The sequence below is a fragment of the Moschus berezovskii genome, chromosome 14 (genome assembly GCF_049115385.1).
Source record: "Moschus berezovskii isolate FMDL1 chromosome 14, NW_MosBer_1.0, whole genome shotgun sequence".
Lineage (NCBI taxonomy): Eukaryota > Metazoa > Chordata > Mammalia > Artiodactyla > Moschidae > Moschus > Moschus berezovskii.
The window spans coordinates 21200650-21218002 of record NC_142473.1 but is presented as its reverse complement, the minus strand read 5'-3'; the positions used below and the strand labels follow the sequence as shown (position 1 = coordinate 21218002).

General features: G+C 39.8%; 1 protein-coding gene and 1 pseudogene across 3 annotated transcripts in view; one reads left to right on the top strand and one right to left on the bottom strand.

Moving 5' to 3' along the window:
* Positions 1 to 17353, top strand: part of SLC35F2 (solute carrier family 35 member F2) — a 68148-nt gene that overhangs the window by 25139 nt on the left and 25656 nt on the right. The gene's annotated exons all lie outside the window — the stretch shown is intronic.
* On the bottom strand, positions 5770 to 6233 carry LOC148775546 (uncharacterized protein C14orf119 homolog; annotated as a pseudogene).

Sequence of the window (17353 nt, the reverse complement as noted above, 5' to 3'; positions counted from 1 at the left end):
TGGGCTAGCAGAAGCACTCTATTTAGTGCTAGGGCCTTGTATTTTGTACTTTTCTGCTGTACTAATTCTGTACTAATTCTGCTAGTTTTGAACCAACATGAGTTAGGTGACCCATTTCATCGCTCTCAGCCTCAGGTTCTTCATCTGTAACTCCATAGCACTGTCAAATGGATCAAAAATCAAAGAAGGTAGAGAGAAGTTTTTGTATCTTGCAAGGCACTATAAAAAACATAAAGTAAGGTATTTTGATGGGGTTCTTTAGCGTGAATGTAATAAAATAATACTTGATGGTGACAGATGAGTCCATCTTAGCACAAGGATTCAAAATGAAGAGTCAAAGAAGTCTTCTAACGTTAGTCTGCATGGTCTCCTCTGGTCCCTTCAGACTCTACAGGTTTTTAAAGAAAGAACATAGATTTTAAAAAATAGATTTCTCATTGTTAGAAAACTTGCTATGTACAAATTTGATAAAGAAGAAAACAACCAAAGTCCTATGATCCCACCCAAATGCTCTGTTAATTTTAAGGTTCAGTCAGGTAATTTGATCCACCTACCGATCTGATCATTGATTTCTTACCCCTTTCACTAGTATCCTTTGGCTCTAGGCCCTTTCATGTTTCTGCAGAGTCAGAATGGAATGGAGTTTCAGGAACTAGAAGAGAGTTGTTAAGGCTCAGAGGTTGACGTTAATTTTGGTTGAATACATCTTGAGTTACAACTAAAGAGACTGGATGCAACTCTGGTCCTTGCTGGACCTACACCCATCCTAAGTTTGCTCTTCTCCAAACCTCATTGTATTGTCATAGAGTACCACAAAATTGGTTAGCTTTCCCCCTCCCCTTCTAGTGTAAGAAGTTCACTATGACATATGGTGATGGTAAGTAGAGAATAATATTTTGCTAATTTCGAAGTGCCTTATTCTATTATTCTGTTTAATAGTAATAAATAGAAGAAAATATGATAGGTGCTGTGATTTATGAGGCAACTTTTGGACACACTTGCTTCATTATTTCATTAAATGATAGACTGTGGTTATGGCAAAATTTTATGAACATCCTTCTAGCATTGTAGATAAGAAAGCTGATAGCTGAATTTCTGAATCCCTGTTCCTTGGGGGAATTTTCCACTTCTGTATATGTGGAACATCATGGTCAGTTCATTTGCGGGTGATTGGGCTCTAGATAAAGTGGGGCTCTTGCTGTTGAAACTTACATTTATACTTGAAAATAAATGTATTAATTTATAATGGGGCCTTCCCTAGTGGCTGAGATGGTAAAGAATCCACCTGCAATGCAGGAGACGCAGGTTTGATCCCTGGATTGGGAAAGTCCCCTGGAGAAGGGAACTACACACTCACCAGAATAATTGCCTGGAGATTCTCAAAGATGGAGGAGCCTGGTGGGTCTCAAAGAGTTGGACAGGACTGAGTGACTAAGCACAACAATTTATAACAAGAATTGTCAGTGTTAAATTTGACAGCTGATTACAGTGAAATCATCTCAACTGAAAAATCTACTTAGGAATTACAAGATCTGATGTTGTTTGGTGAATCTAGGACAAAGACAAAAGAAAGTCTCCCCTTACTTCATGATGTCTTTTCTTCTACTCTTAATATCTGGCTTTCAAGCAGTTAGGATTGATGGTCAATGGACCCTTGCTCCTATATAGGACTAGAGAAATTATAATAATTTGGCAAGAGCCTACAACCTACAGTTCAGTTCAGTTCAGTGTCTCAGTCATATCCGACTCTTTGCGACCCCGTGGACTGCAGCACTCCAGGCTTCCCTGTCCATCACCAACTCCTGGAGCTTGCTCAGACTCATGTCTGTCTTGTTGGTGATGCCATCCAACCATCTTGTCCTTTGTCGTCCCCTTCTACCTTCTGTCTTGCCCAGCATCAGGGTCTTTTCCAATGAGTTAGCTCTTCGCATCAGTTGGCCAAAGTATTGGAGTTTCAGCTTCAGCATCAGTCCTTCCAGTGAACACCCAGGATTGATCTCCTTTAGAATGGACTGGTTGGATCTCCTTTCAGTCCAAGGGACTCTCAAGCGTCTTCTCTAACACCACAGTTCAAAAGCATCAGTTCTTCGGCACTCAGCTTTCTTCACAGTTCAACTCTCACATCCATACATGACTATTGCTAAAGCCATGGCTTTGACTAGATAGACCTTTGTTGGCAAAGTAATGTCTCTGCTTTTTAATATGTTGTCTAGGTTTGTAATAGCTTTTCTTCTAAGGAGCAAGTGACTTTTACTTTCAAGGCTGCAGTCACCATCTGCAGTGATTTTGGAGCTCGAGAAAATAAAGTCTTTAACTGTTTCCATTGTTTCCCCATCTATTTGCCATGAAGTGATGGGACCAGATGCCAACATCTTAGTTTTTTGAATGTTGAGTTTTAAGCCAGCTTTTTCACTCTCCTCTTTTACTTTCATGAAGAGGCTCTTTAGTTCTTCTTCACTTTCTGCCATAAGGGTGGTGTCATCTGCGTATCTGAGGTTATTGATATTTCTCCTGGCAATCTTGATACGGCTTGTGCTTCATCCAGCCCAGCATTTCAAGTGATGTACTCTGCATAAAAGTAAAATAAACAGGGTGACAATATACAACCTTGATGTACTCCTTTCCCAATTTGGAACCAGTCCGTTGTTACATGTCCAGTTCTAACTGTTGCTTCTTGATCTGCATACAGATTTCTCAGAAGGCAGGTCAGGTGGTATATTATGCCCATCTCTTAAATAATTTTCCACAATTTCTAGCGATCCAAACAGTCAAAGGCCTTAGTGTAGTCAATAAAGCCGAAGTAGATGTTTTTCTGGAATTCTCTTGCTTTTTCTATGATCCAGTGGATGTTGGCAGTTTGATCTCTGGGTTCCTCTGCTTTTTCTAAATCCAGCTTGAACATCTGGATGTTCTCAATTCAGGTACTGTTGAAGTCTAGCTTGGAGTTGAGTATTACTTGGCTAGCGTGTGAGATGAGTGCAAATGTGCAGTAGTTTAAACATTCTTTGGCATTCCCTTTTTTAGGGATTGGAATGAAAACTGACCTTTTCCAGTCCTGTGACCACTGCTGAGTTTTCCAGATTTGCTGGCATATTTAGTGCAGCACTTCAACAGCATCATCTTTTAGGATTTAAAATACCTCAGCTGGATTTCTATCACCTCCACTAGCTTTGTTTGTAGTGCTGCTTCCTAAGGCCCACTTGACTTTGTACTATAACCTATCTGGGGAGCCAATTACATAGTAAATAGAAAACTATATAAGACATTTTATTAGATCAACAATCTAGGTTTTCCTCCATTATGAACCTGTTTTCATTACTTCTCTCCCCAGAATTTTAAATTTTGAAACTTGTCTAAATTGTATTTGTTAAATAATAATTAATTTTTTTTTCTCTCTCTTTTAACTAATCAGACACTCAAGCTTCTTATTAGTAAGAGAAAATGAGTGTTCCCACATTAAGTTGGTATAATTATAACTGAAAGTAAGTAAATGTGATATTTGGGTTTGTCTGAATAGTCTTATCATGGGTAAGTGTGAGGCTTCTGTTAGGCTTAAAAAAATTATAGGAACATTTAAATAAAAGTAGCTCCTGCAGCTCAATTCCATAAAAATAAATGACCCAATCAAAAAATGGGCCAAAGAACTAAACAGACATTTCTCCAAAGAAGACATAAAGATGGCTAACAAACACATGAAAAAATGCTCAACATCCCTCATAATCAGAGAAATGCAAATCAAAACCACAATGAGATACCATTTCATACCAGTCAGAATGGCTGCTATCCAAAAGTCTACAAGCAATAAATGCTGGAGAGGGTGTGGAGAAAAGGGAACCCTCTTACACTGTTGGTGGGAATGCAAACTAGTAGAGCCACTATGGAGAACAGTGTGGAGATTCCTCAAAAAACTGGAAATACAACTGCCATATGATCCAGTAATCGCACTCCTGGGCATACACACCAAGGAAACCAGAATTGAAAGAGACACATGTACTCCAATGTTCATTGCAACACTGTTTATAATAGCCAGGACATGGAAGCAACCTAGATGTCCATCTGCAGACGAATGGATAAGTAAGCTTTGGTACATATACACAATGGAGTATTACTCAGCCATTAAAAGGAATGCATTTGAATCAGTTCTAATGAGGTGGATGAAACTGGAGCCTATTATACAGAGTGAAGTAAGCCAGAAAGAAAAACACCAATACAATATACTAAGGCATATATATGGAATTTAGAAAGATGCAAATGATAACCCTGTATACAAGACAGCAAAAGAGACACAGATGTATAGAAGAGTCTTTGGGACTCTGTGGGAGAGGGTGAGGGTGGGATGATTTGAGAGAATGGCTTTGAAACATGTATGTTGTCATATGTGAAACGAATCGCCAGTTCAGGGTTGATGCATGTTACAGGATGCTTGGGGCTGGTGTGCAGGGATGACCCAGAGGGCGGATAAAGGGAGGAGGGAGGTGGGAGGGGGGTTCAGGAGGGGGAACTCATGTACACCCGGGGTGGATTCATGTCAATGCATGGCAAAACCAACAAATATAATATTGTAAAATTAGCCTCCAATAAAAAAAAAGAGAAAAATAAAAAATAAAATTAAAAAAGCATTTTTTCCCTGTAAAAAAAAAACAAAATCAAACAAACAAAAAATAAAAGTAGAGACTATTCCCTGATGTGATATACAGATCAACAAATAAATCAGCTCATTTCTTTCATACTTCTCCACTTCACCCCTCCTGGATTATCCTAAAGTAAATCTCAAGCATCATATAATTTCATGCCTAAGGAGTTAAGAAACATAGTCATAGTACTATTATTCCACCTAAAAATTAGCAATAATTCCTTACTATCATATAGCTAGTCTATGTTCAAGTTTCCCCAATTTTAACTTAATTTTTAAAATAGTTTGTTTATATAAAGATGCACAAAAGTACCATGCATTTTTAAAGATTGTTATATCTCCATCTCTTTCTTCTATATGCTTTCTCTTCCTCTTGGCTCTTTGCTATTGTCTTTTTCTTTTTTTGGCTCTTTTATTCTTTCAGTTTGTTTATTATTTTTGTTCTGAAAATTCATTCTTTATTTTGATATAAAAAATAAGCCCTTCAACTTGTAAAGAGTGTCACTTGTTTTTCATATTGTTTATTTTTGTAGAGCAAACTTATAGAATGAGACTATCTGCTGCCAGCTCCAAGAATGTCACATATACTTTAGAATAAAAGTCATTATTACTTAGACTCAGACAATTTTCATACTTTTATTAAATCACAGCTAGAAAAGCTAGTAGTTGGGATGTCAGATAATTATGCTAGAATTTGGTAGTGGTGGTGAAACCAGGTATCTGAACCCAACTAAATTATAAAAACGTGACCTTTTTTTTTTGCCAGTTCTTCCATTTCTGGAGTTCAAGAGCTGTGTTTGATACCCCTGTAGGCTAACAATAAGCTTGAGTTATAATTTGTAGATTTCTTTTGATTATAGTTGCCAAAGAAATCTTTAAATTCTTGAGGGTTTGACTTCTTTGGAAACAAGTAAGTTAGGAGGCAGACTGCTGATCTGGATTTGCTTAAATGGAAAACGTTTACACTAGGAGTCCAGCTGATAGGCTGTTGAAATCCAGGCCTGTACTGGTCAGCGAGTTCCGTCAGCTGAACGGGACACCATCTCCAGATCTTTAAGTGACATGTTTGAAATTCTCACGGTAAAGTTGTGGCCTTAACTCCATTCTCTCTGGTTATCTTCTTTGATTTTTAATGCCTAGCATTCTTCAGCAGCTGTAGCAGCCACAGCTTGGTAAAATTTTGCCACAAAGCTTGGCTTACTGACCTCCAGCTGCCTGACAAATTCATTGTGCTGTTGCTCAGTCCAACCTCAGAACCGTTTATCCCGAAGATGCAGCTGGCACTCAAAGATACAAGGTAGTGGGTTTGCTCCAGACACACTGAGCCGCTCCAGACTTTCAAGCAGTGGCTGTGATTTTCCTAGTACTGTCTTAGCTACCAGGTCCTGTTGGAAAGGTTCACACTGAAAACCCAATCAGCTGGCAAACCAGGGAAAGACACACTTCATTTCCTGGGAAGTGATGTAAGACACGGGGGAGGGGAAAAGTTAGAAATGTCTGAGACAGAGGATAAGGGAGAAGGGAAAGGGAGCGGCATTGAAGAGGAAGATGATTCCAAGGACACCCTCCCCTTTCCTCTCACGGGGTACCTGGAGACCATCACAAGAGTGATGTCTTAGTTGGACTCCAACTATTGCACTTCTGTTTTCTGAAAACTTATAAGAAAGGCCAGTCAGGCAACCCAGGCACGTCTGGTCTCTTGCAGTTTATTTTTAAAGAAACAGTTCATATGTGCTAGAGAGTTTTCCATGCTCTGGGTTTTGCTGACTGTATCTTTCTGGTGGGTTTACAGTATTTCCTTCTAAGAATGATGTTTTTAAATGCAAAAAATAAAATACGTAGGATTATAGAGGAAACCCATTCTGTTTAGGTATTAAATTATTAAAAACATAATATGATGTTAATATATGTGCTCTCTTTAAAGAAAATATGTTAGATTAAAGATCTCACAGTGGGTCTTTAACTACCATCATTTTGGAGTAGTAATGATGTTTTGAAATTCCAGCCAACAGTTGTCATATGATATGAAAATATCTGTAAAATCTTTGGCAGCAAAGTTATAGGCACTGCTAATAGTAATACCTCTATAATTTGTTACTTATGTTTGCAATTGAAGGGAATTTAAACTACAGTTTAATGTTACTGAAGATCAGGATGTATTTTTTACCCATCCAAGTTCATGTATTTCCCAGAATATTTTCATGGGCCTGATCCATGGACCCCTATTAAAAACTTTGTGGTTCTACAGTTTTGGCAAGACAATTTTGTAGATATTGTGTACTGTCTTCAGGAAGTGCATAATGTTTGCATGTCTTTTTTTTTTCTGTTATGTTAGGAGCTATGAAGTTTTATTGCCTAGATTTATTATTTTATTAGGAGTTGTAAAATGATATTCTCTTTCTGTCGTTTCATGTTTATTTATTATATACGTATTTCTACAAAGATGAACTTCTATCATCAGCTCATTACCCTGAGGTGTAATTTGTATAGGAAGGGCAGGATAAATGTTTGCTTCTTTCCCTCTACTTACCAGTTTTCAAAATAATGGATTGGTTCCCTGCGTGAGTGTGTGCTAAGTCACTTCAGTTGTGTCCAGCTCTTTGTGACCCTGTGGACTAGCCTGTCAGGCTCCTCCGTCCACGGGATTCTCCAGGCAAGAATACCGGAGTGGGTTGCAATGCCCTTCTTCAGGAGATCTTCCTGAACCAGGGACTGAACCTGAGTTTCCTGCATTGCAGGTGGATTCTTTAGCCACTGAGCCACCTGGGCAGCCCAGATTGGTTCCCTAGCATCCACCAAAGATGGCCAATTGTAGGCAGATAGGTTGGGGGTTTCCCAGAGAAAGAGAACCAGGAATGATTTTCCTTTTTTTCCTTAATAACAATAATTTTATCTACTTATTTAGTTTTGGCTGTGCTGTGTCTTCGTTGCTGCACACTCGGGCTCTCCCTAGTCGCAGGGAGTGGGGCCTCCTGTTGGTTGCGGTGCGCAGGCTTCTCACTGCAGTGCCATGTCTCCTTGCAGAGCACAGGCTCCAGGTGTGTAGGCTTCAGTAGTTGCCGCTCACGGGCCCAGTAGGTGTGGTGCACGGGCTCAGTTGCCCTGTGGCATGTGGAATTTTCCCAAACCAGGGATCTAACCTGTGTCCCTGCATTGGCAGGCAGATTCTTTACCACTGCACCACCAGGAAAGCCCTACTTCACTGATTCAAACGTACTAGAGCTATTTCAATCCAGGGTCGTTGTTCTTATTGATGCCTAGACGGTCTTTTTTGTCATGACTTCACCAAAGTTTCTTGCCATATGGTGTGACTGGGGTTCCAGGCTTTTTCCTGCACCAGAAATCAATACATTAATATACTTTCTTACTTGTTTTACTCCACAGTATGCATACAGTTTCAAAATAATATCTATACTACCTCTCAAGGTGTTTAAGGCATTTTGCAGTTCTTATTGTTCCTATGGTGTATTCTATTAAGAATGTACTATCAAATTAGTGTGTTTTTTTTTTAAGTGTGTTTATTTCTAATTGAAGGATGATTGCTTTCCAGTGTTTTGTTGGTTTCTGTCATACATCAACATGAATCAGCTGTAGGGATACATTGGTCCCCTCCCTCTTGAAATTTCCTCCCACCTCGCACCCCAACTCACCATGCTAGGTTGTCACAAATTAGTATGTTTTAAAGTCATTTGAAATAATTCCTGTTTGGTTTTGCCACCAACTTAAGACATCCTTTTAAATTCATTTAACATTTTGTTTTTAATTTTATATGTAGCTTATTTTAAAATTAAAATGTTGTTTTATAGTTATGTAAAATGGTTCCTAAGACAAATCTATAAACCAAGGCATATTCAGACATAATATAGCTCTTACTTTTTCTCTCTTCTGACTTAGAGGTAACTTTAAAAGCAGTTACCTGTTTTCACTTAAAAATATTAACAAATATAGGTAAATGTTTGCATTCCATACCCATTTTCCTCCATGCTTATTTTTTAGTATATCTTGGCCGTCATTTTATAGAGTGTATAGAGATATTTGCTTTGCTTTTTATAGCTACATAGTACTCTTTTGTATTTATTAAGCTAGTTCCCTGAGGTAGGAAGGCAGTGGGGCATAACCTTTAAAAGAATGACAGCCATTGAGGACAGGACATAAACTGGTTAGAACCAACTAGGTCTAAGATGGCAGATGATTGACTTCCACTCTACCTTAAGACCCTGTATACACTCATTGTAATAGATCAGCTAAATGACATGGCAGTTCTGAGATTGGAGTGGGCAGTGGCCCAATTCCTGGAAATCCCCGTCCCTTCCCCCAAATAGTTGAGATAATCTTCCCACTCATTAGCCCATGAGATTACCCACCCCTATAAAAACCAACAACCCTGTACCCTGGTGCTTCTCATCTTCTGAGGTGGCCCATACTCTCTCTGTAGGGTGTTTTGACCTGAGTAAACCTTCTTTCACTTTACTGTGGTTAGCGTCGAATTCTTTCCTGTGCGAAGCCAAGAACCCATGCTTGGCAGCCATTCCAGACACTCACCTGAGACCTAGGATGTGACCATCCTCTCAGGCCCACTTTCTTTCCTGCAACACTATTGTGAGATATATAGGATTTTCTCTTTAGACTTTATAAATAATGCTGCAGTGAATAGCCTGTAGATACACCTTTTGTATTTTTCCCAGATTATCTTTGGGGAATTTTCCTAGAAATAAAATTGCTAGAAATTGTACCTCTCCACACCATAAATAATGTATCATTTTTGCATTCTTGCCAGAAAGTGTCCGAAGTGCTGTTAAGCTTTTTGAAGTGTCAAAAACAGCTCCTAAATAGCCTGTGAATTGCTGCCACTAGTTCCATGGATTCAGAGTTGAGAGATCTCAGAATTGGAAGCACTATGTAGAGCCTTGGACTGGAACAACAGACTGGTTCAAACTGGGAAAGGAGTACATCAAGACTGTATATTGTCACCCTGCTTATTTAACTTATATGTGAGAGAGTCAATTCCTAGCAGGTTGATAAGAAGTCCGGTGGTCCCCAAGGAGAGAGGGGTCTGGGGTCTCAAGGAGGAGATAAGGGTTTGGAATTCTCAAGGAGGAGGAAAGGACAAACTTTTTTTCCTCTACATTCCTTAGGATTATATAACAATAATGTATCCTGCTTGAGGATAGTTTCTGGAAAAAACTTTCTGGCTAATCGTGTAATCTTAAAATGTAAATTATGGGAGTGGGTCTAGTAAGGTCTTTACAACCTCCAGACATTCTTTTAATTCATTGTAATAAGTAATTAAAAAGTATATAACTCCATTGCTAACACTAACGAGGGGACACTCTTTCTGCCCCCTTCTGATGTCTATGTCAGAAGCCTTCTCTGTCACTTTTATACTTTAATAAAACTTTTTTACACAAAAGCTCTGAGTGATCAAGCCTCCTCTCTGGCCCGAGAATGAATTCTTCACCTCTGGAGGCCAAGAATCCTGGTGTCTTTTGTGGTTCAGCAACGAGCTTTCATATACAGAATACATCATGCAGAATGCCAGGCTGGATGAATCACAAGCTGGAATCAAGATTGCTGGAAGAAGTAGCAGTAACCTCAGATACGCAGATGATACCACCCTTACGGCAGAAAGTGAAGAGGAATTAAAGAGCTTCTTGATGAAGGTGAAAAAGGAGAATGAAAAAGCTGACTTAAAACTCTACATTCAATTGGAAATAAAAGCAAAAATAAACAAATGGGACCTAATTAAAATCAAAAGCTTCTGCACAGCAAAGGAAACTATAAGCAAGGTGAAAAGACAGCCTTCAGAATGGGAGAAAATAATAGCAAATGAAGCAACTGATAAAGGATTAATCTCCAAAATATACAAGCAGCTCCTGCAGCTCAATTCCAGAAAAATAAATGACCCAATCAGAAAATGGGCCAAAGAACTAAACAGACATTTCTCCAAAGAAGACATAAAGATGGCTAGCAAACACATGAAAAAATGCTCAACATCCCTCATAATCAGAGAGATGCAAATCAAAACCACAATGAGATACCATTTCATACCAGTCAGAATGGCTGCTATCCAAAAGTCTACATGCAATAAATGCTGGAGAGGGTGTGGAGAGAAAGGAACCCTCTTACACTGTTGGTGGGAATGCAAACTAGTACAGCCACTATGGAGAACAGTGTGGAGATTCCTCAAAAAACTGGACATAGAACTGCCATATGATCCAGCAATCGCACTCCTGGGCATACACACCGAGGAAACCAGAATTGAAAGAGACACATGTACTCCAGTGTTCATTGCAGCACTGTTTATAATAGCCAGGACATGGAAGCAACCTCGATGTCCATCTGCAGACGAATGGATAAGAAAGCTTTGGTACATATACACAATGGAGTATTACTCAGCCATTAAAAGGAATGCATTTGAATCAGTTCTAATGAGGTGGATGAAACTGGAGCCTATTATACAGAGTGAAGTAAGCCAGAAAGAAAAACACCAATACAATATACTAAGGCATATATATGGAATTTAGAAAGATGCAAATGATAACCCTGTATATGAGACAGCAAAAGAGACACAGATGTATAGAAGAGTCTTTGGGACTCTGTGGGAGAGGGTGAGGGTGGGATGGTTTGGGAGAATGGCATTGAAACATGTATATTATCATATGTGAAATGAATCGCCAGTTCAGGGTCGATGCATGTTACAGGATGCTCGGGGCTGGTGTGCGGGGATGACCCAGAGGGAGGATAAGGGGAGCAGGGAGGTAGGAGGGGGGTTTGGGAGGGGGAACTCACGTGCACCCGGGGTGGATTCGTGTCAATGTATGGCAAAACCAACCAATATAATATTGTAAAATAATTAGTCTCCAATAAAAATAAAAATTAAAAAAAAGAGCAAATGGGAACAGAATGAAAAAAAAATCTGCTTAAAAAAAACCAAAAAACCTCTACATTCAAAAAACTAAGGTCTTGGCATCTGGTTCCATCACTTCATGGCAAATAGATGGGGAAACAATGGATACAATGAAAGACTTTATTTTCTTGGGCTTCACAGTCACTGCAGATGGTGACTGTAGCCATGAAATTAAAAGACTCTTGCTCCTTGGAAGAAAAGCTCTGACTAACCTAGACAGTGTATTAAAAAGCAGAGACATTACTTTGCCAACAAAGGTCCGTATAGTCAAAGCTATGGTTTTCCCAGTAGTCATGTATGGATGTTGTAGCCACCCGTTCCGGGAAACAAACTCACTCAGAAGGACAATGCAGATAGTGAAGGGCAGTTTATTACACCAGTGGGCCCAAGGCAGAGTCTCCTCTTAGCCAAGGACCCCAACCAGTTTTTGTGAAAACCTTATATACCCTAAGTGTACGTGCCCAAACCCACCTCCCCAAATTCCCTGAAACTAGTCTGAACAAAGGAAGAGAAAGATACAATCAGAGTTAACCCGTGATTCATATGCCTTAAGCCTAGGTAGTTAACAGTGGACAATTATCAATAGGCCTTTGGTCATACCCCAATAAGCATAAGAGAATTTATGATTCTATTTGGTTACACAGATAATTAGGGTGTTCTTTTAGGCAATGGAGCATCTAGGTATGAGCCCTGGGGTTCTTCCATCCGGGGGACCTGGTTTTCCAGTTGGTATGTCGTTTTCGTAAATACTGGGCTTATAGCTCAAAGTCCACAGTCCAGCCCAAGATGGAGTCCTGCTTTCAAGATGGAGCCTGTTCTGTCTGTTTCCTCCTTCATGGATGTGAGAGTTAGGCCATGAAGAAGGCTGAGCACCAAAGAATTGATGCTTTCGAACTGTGGTGTCGGAGAAGACGCCTGCGAATCCCTTGGACTTCAAGGAAATCAAACCAGTCAATTTTAAAGGAAATCAATCCTGAATATTCATTGGCAGGGCTGATGCTGAAGCTGAAGCTCCAATTCTTTGGCCACCTGATGTGAAGAGCTGACTCATTGGAAAAGATCCTGATGCTGGAAAAGATAGAAAGCAGGAGGAGAAGGGGATGATGAAGGATGAGACAGTTGGATGGCTGGCTTCACCAACTCAATGGACATGAATTCGAGCAAGCTCCAGGATTTGGTGATGGACAGGGAAGCCTGGAGTGCTGCAGTCTGTGGGGTCACAAAGAGTCGGACACAAATGAGCAACTGAACAACTGTAGAGGCTTACAACTCAAAGTGTGGTCCGGGGACAAGCATCATAGGCATCCACTGAGAGTGTTTGAGTTGCAGAATCTCAGACTTCTCTCCAAATCTACTAAATCAGAGCATGTAATTTAACAAGATTCTCAGGTGATTCATACCAGGCTTCCCTGGTGGCTCAGACAGTAAAGAGTCTGCCTGCAATGCGGAAGACCGGGGTTTGATCCCTGTGTTGGGAACATCCCCTGGAGAAGGGAATGGCCACCCACTCCAGTATTCTTGCCTGGAGAATCCCCATGGATAGAAGAGCTTGGCAGGCTACAGTCCACGGGATCGCAAAGAGTCGGACACAACTAAGCGACTAACACTTCACGATTTGACAAGCTCTGGTCTAGAGTTGTGCTTTTTAGTATTTATATCCACCAGCTGCATGGGGCTATTTAAATTAAAATGAATTTCAATGAAATAAAGTAAAAATTCAGTTCCTCATTCACCCTACTAGCCACATTTCAAGTGCTTAATAGCCACTTTTGAACATTTACATTATTAGTAGCTTCTGTTGCACAGTTCTGGTCTGTGGCTACATTTCAGTGTGGTAGCCTCTAGCCACGCATGGCTATTTTAATTTAAATCACAATTACATAACATTAAAATTTTTGTTCACAGTAGCCACATTTCAAGTGTTTAACTGCTACATGTGGCTGAAGGCTACTATGTTGGGTGTTGGTTATACAGAACATTTCTATCATCGCAAAAAGTTCTGTTATCCAGCTCTGGTCAAGAGGTTTCCAGAAGTCTGGGTGAGCCAGAAGAAAGAAGGAAAGAAGATTCCTTGAGTGTCTAAGGTTGTAGATACTTTTATATAGGTTACATCAATTAATCCTTAAACCCATATAGGTGGTATTATACCCATTAAAAAGAAAAAATAAAGTTTTGAGAAACTAATTTATTCAACTTCATAATTCTGAGGGAAAGTCTAAAGTTTTTTCCATTATGTTCAGAGGAGTACTCCTTTCCTGAAAGCTCTATCTGGAGTGCGATCTCTACCAGCTTTTACAAAACCAAACCAAACCAAACATAACAAAACCCACTGTTTCTCACTTGCTTGCACCCATTTTTCTATTGTTTCATGTTTCAGATTTAAATCCAGACCCCAGTTTTATCTAACTGAGCTCATATTCCTTTTCCTGTAACATTCCTTGAGTTCACTTCAAAGGGTTTCTTATCTACAGCCTTTGTCTACCTTGCTTTTTTAACATTATGGCATCTCAACAGTTAATTGCTCATTTTTTCATTAATTTAGTAAACATTACTGAGCATCTCCTGTGAGTGAGACATAATCCAGTAGGGGAAAAAGAAAATTACCTTTCCTTATTTGTCTTCCATTTAGGGTAATTATACACACACACACACACACACACACACACACTACCCTTTCTATTTGAAATTTGACTTGCTTGGCCACTTTGAATATGCCTTTATTACATCAGAATGTTGGTTCCTCAAAACTGCTAGCTACTTATGCTTATTATAATTAGATGGCTAAATTTCTGAATCATAGAAATGTAGATATGGGAAGAATATAACAGGTCATCTAGGCTGCTACCATGTAAAGAAAATCTATCATTTATTTTTTAGCTTCCTTCCAGTCTAATTTAAAATACTAATGTACACTGGATAATCTGTGTGCTAAATGTGAGGATGTATTCTTTTTAGATTTGTAATAGGATCTTTTATAGAAGTGCTCAAGTTATTATTCTATCCCAGGTATTTACAGATGGCAGGTATGATAGATTTAAAAATCTCCCCAAGAAGATGGCTCCATAGAAGTATTTAAGCTTTAATTTTAAATCCTGCCTTCATTGGAAGAACTGACGCTAAAGCTGAAACTCTAATACTTTGGCCACCTCGTGCGACGAGTTGACTCACTGGAAAAGACTCTGATGCTGGGAAGGATTGGGGGTGGGAGGAGAAGGGGACTACAGAGAATGAGATGGCTGGATGGCATCACCGACTCGATGGACATGAGTTTGAGTGAAGTCCGGGAGTTGGTGATGGACAGGGAGGCCTGGCGTGCTGTGATTCATGGGGTCACAAAGGGTCGGACACGACTGAGCGACTGAACTGAACTGAACTAGCTGATAATGTGCAACCTAGCAGCATGGATCTGAGACATAACATTGTGTTTCTATAATGTTCCTGTCCTCCGGGAGCTTAGAGTCTCGGAAGAAGAACCACAGCAGCCTGGTGGGTGCTAGGATAGAGGCATGTGGTATTTTTTTCAAGGCACACAGCAAGAGCATTTTTAGAGAAGAAGGCCTGGGACCATTTGTATATAACACATATTGGGGATCTTCCCTGGTGGCTCAGAAAGTAAAAAATCTGCCTGTAATGCAGAAAACATGGGTTTGATCCCTGGGTCTGGAAGATCCCCCAGAGAAAGGAATGGCTACCCACTCCAGTATTCTCACCTGGAGAATTCCAAGGACAGAGGAGCCTGGTGGCCTGTAGTCCATGCGGTTGCAAAGAGTCAGACGTCACTGAGCAACTAACACACACACAAGCAAATAGTGGCACATATTAGGCACCCAAGAAACTTTAGTAAGTTCTTGACCAAAGAGTTTCCTGACTGAATAAATGAATAAGAGAAATTACAGTTTCATTGGAAAACATATGCATAAGTATGAGTTTTAGGATGGATGGGATATTAAAGATCATACTTCAGCTTTTCTAGAAGGAAGAAGGGAGGAAATAAAATGGCTTGCAATCTTTTCTTCCCTATTCCTTAAATTCTTAAATTTGTACAATATATCCAATGAGTAATGTGGTCACAATGAGTACTGTGGTTAGTTTCATTTCTACCTGTTTCCCCACCCCTACCCCTGATGACCATGACTTATTTGTTCTGCTTCTTGCTGTGTGGCCCAGCTCTCACAGCATGAAGCTGCCTTGGGAAACACATCTTGGAGCTGGATCATATCCTGTCATTGAATTTCACTTCAGTGGAGGTTCCGTTTGAAAAACAGTGACAGGATATGTCCCATGGTTAGATGCACGTTGCTTCTGGCAACTTCCCTTAAAGAGGACAGGCTTTATTATGGTATAGAGAGAGTCCTTGTGTTTAACTCAGAATTCATATGAACTCAGGATTTGTGAAATTCAAATGCTCACATATGAAGCCATAAGTAACAGAAGTTGTTTTGTGGCCTTTGGTATCTCTCTGTACATGTCTGAGTCGTTTCCTCTTCTTTCTCCCTTGTGCAGCCTCCAACCTCCGTCAGCTCCTCTTTCTGTCTCTCTTTCTCGCTTTTGTTCTTGCTCTCTTCCTCTTCCATTATAGATGAGGTCATTATGATTTGGAGCCAAGAGAAGTGCATTGCTGTAACTTTAATCTCCATACTCAATTTATGACTCTCTCTCTCTTTTTTTTTTTAGAAGATAGGTATACTTTATAGTGGGAGGATAACTTTCTTAAGTGTGCTATTTTAGAATGTAAATGTAAATGGATCTCACCTGGTTGACTTAGACAGTAAAGAATCTGCCTGCAGTGCAGGAGACCTGAATATGATTCCTGGGTCCAGAAGATCCCCTTGAGAAGGGAATGGCAACCCACTACAGTATTCTTGCTTGAGAAATTGCATGGACAGAGGAGCCTGCCTACAGTCCATGGAGTTGAATAAGAATCGGACACAACTGAGTGACTAACACTTGAATGTCCTCCTTATTGCAAACGTCAGACTTAAACTGAGGAAAGTAGAGAAAATCACTAGGTCATTCAGGTACGACCTAAATCAAATCCCTTACGATTATACAGTGGTAATGGCAAAAAGGTTCAAGGGATTAGATCTTATACACAGAGTGCCTGAAGAACTATGAACAGAAGTTTGTAACACTGTACAGGAGGCAGTGATCAAGACCATCCCCAAGAAAAAGAAATGCAAAAAGGCAAAATGGTTGTCTGAGGAGGCCTTACAAATAGCTGAAACAGAAGAGAAAGGCAAAGGATAAAAGGAAAGATATACCCATTTGAATGCAGAGTTCCAAAGAATAGCAAGGAGAGATAAGAAAGCCTTCTTAAGTGAAAAATTCTAAGAAATAGAGGAAAACAATAGAATGGGAAAGACTAGAGGTCTCCTCAAGAAAATTAGACATGCCAAGGGAACATTTCATGGAAAAATAGACACAATAAAGGACAATAAAGAAACAGTATAAACCTAACAGAAGCAGAAAATATTGAGAAGAGGTGGCAAGAATACACAGAAGAACTGTACAAAAAAGATTTTAATGACCCGGATAACCATGATGGTGTGATCCCTCACCTAGAGCCAGACATCCTGGAGTGTGAAATCAAATGGGCCGTAGGAAGCATTACTATGAACAAAGCTAGTGGAAGTGATGGAATTTCAGTTGAGCTATTTCAAATCCTAAAAGATGATGCTGTGAAAGTGCTGCACTCAATATGCCAACAAATTTGGAAAACTCAGCAGAAACCATAGGACTGGAAAAGGTCAATTTTCATTCCAATCCCAATGAAAGGCAATGCCAAAGAACGTTCACACTACCTCACAATTGCA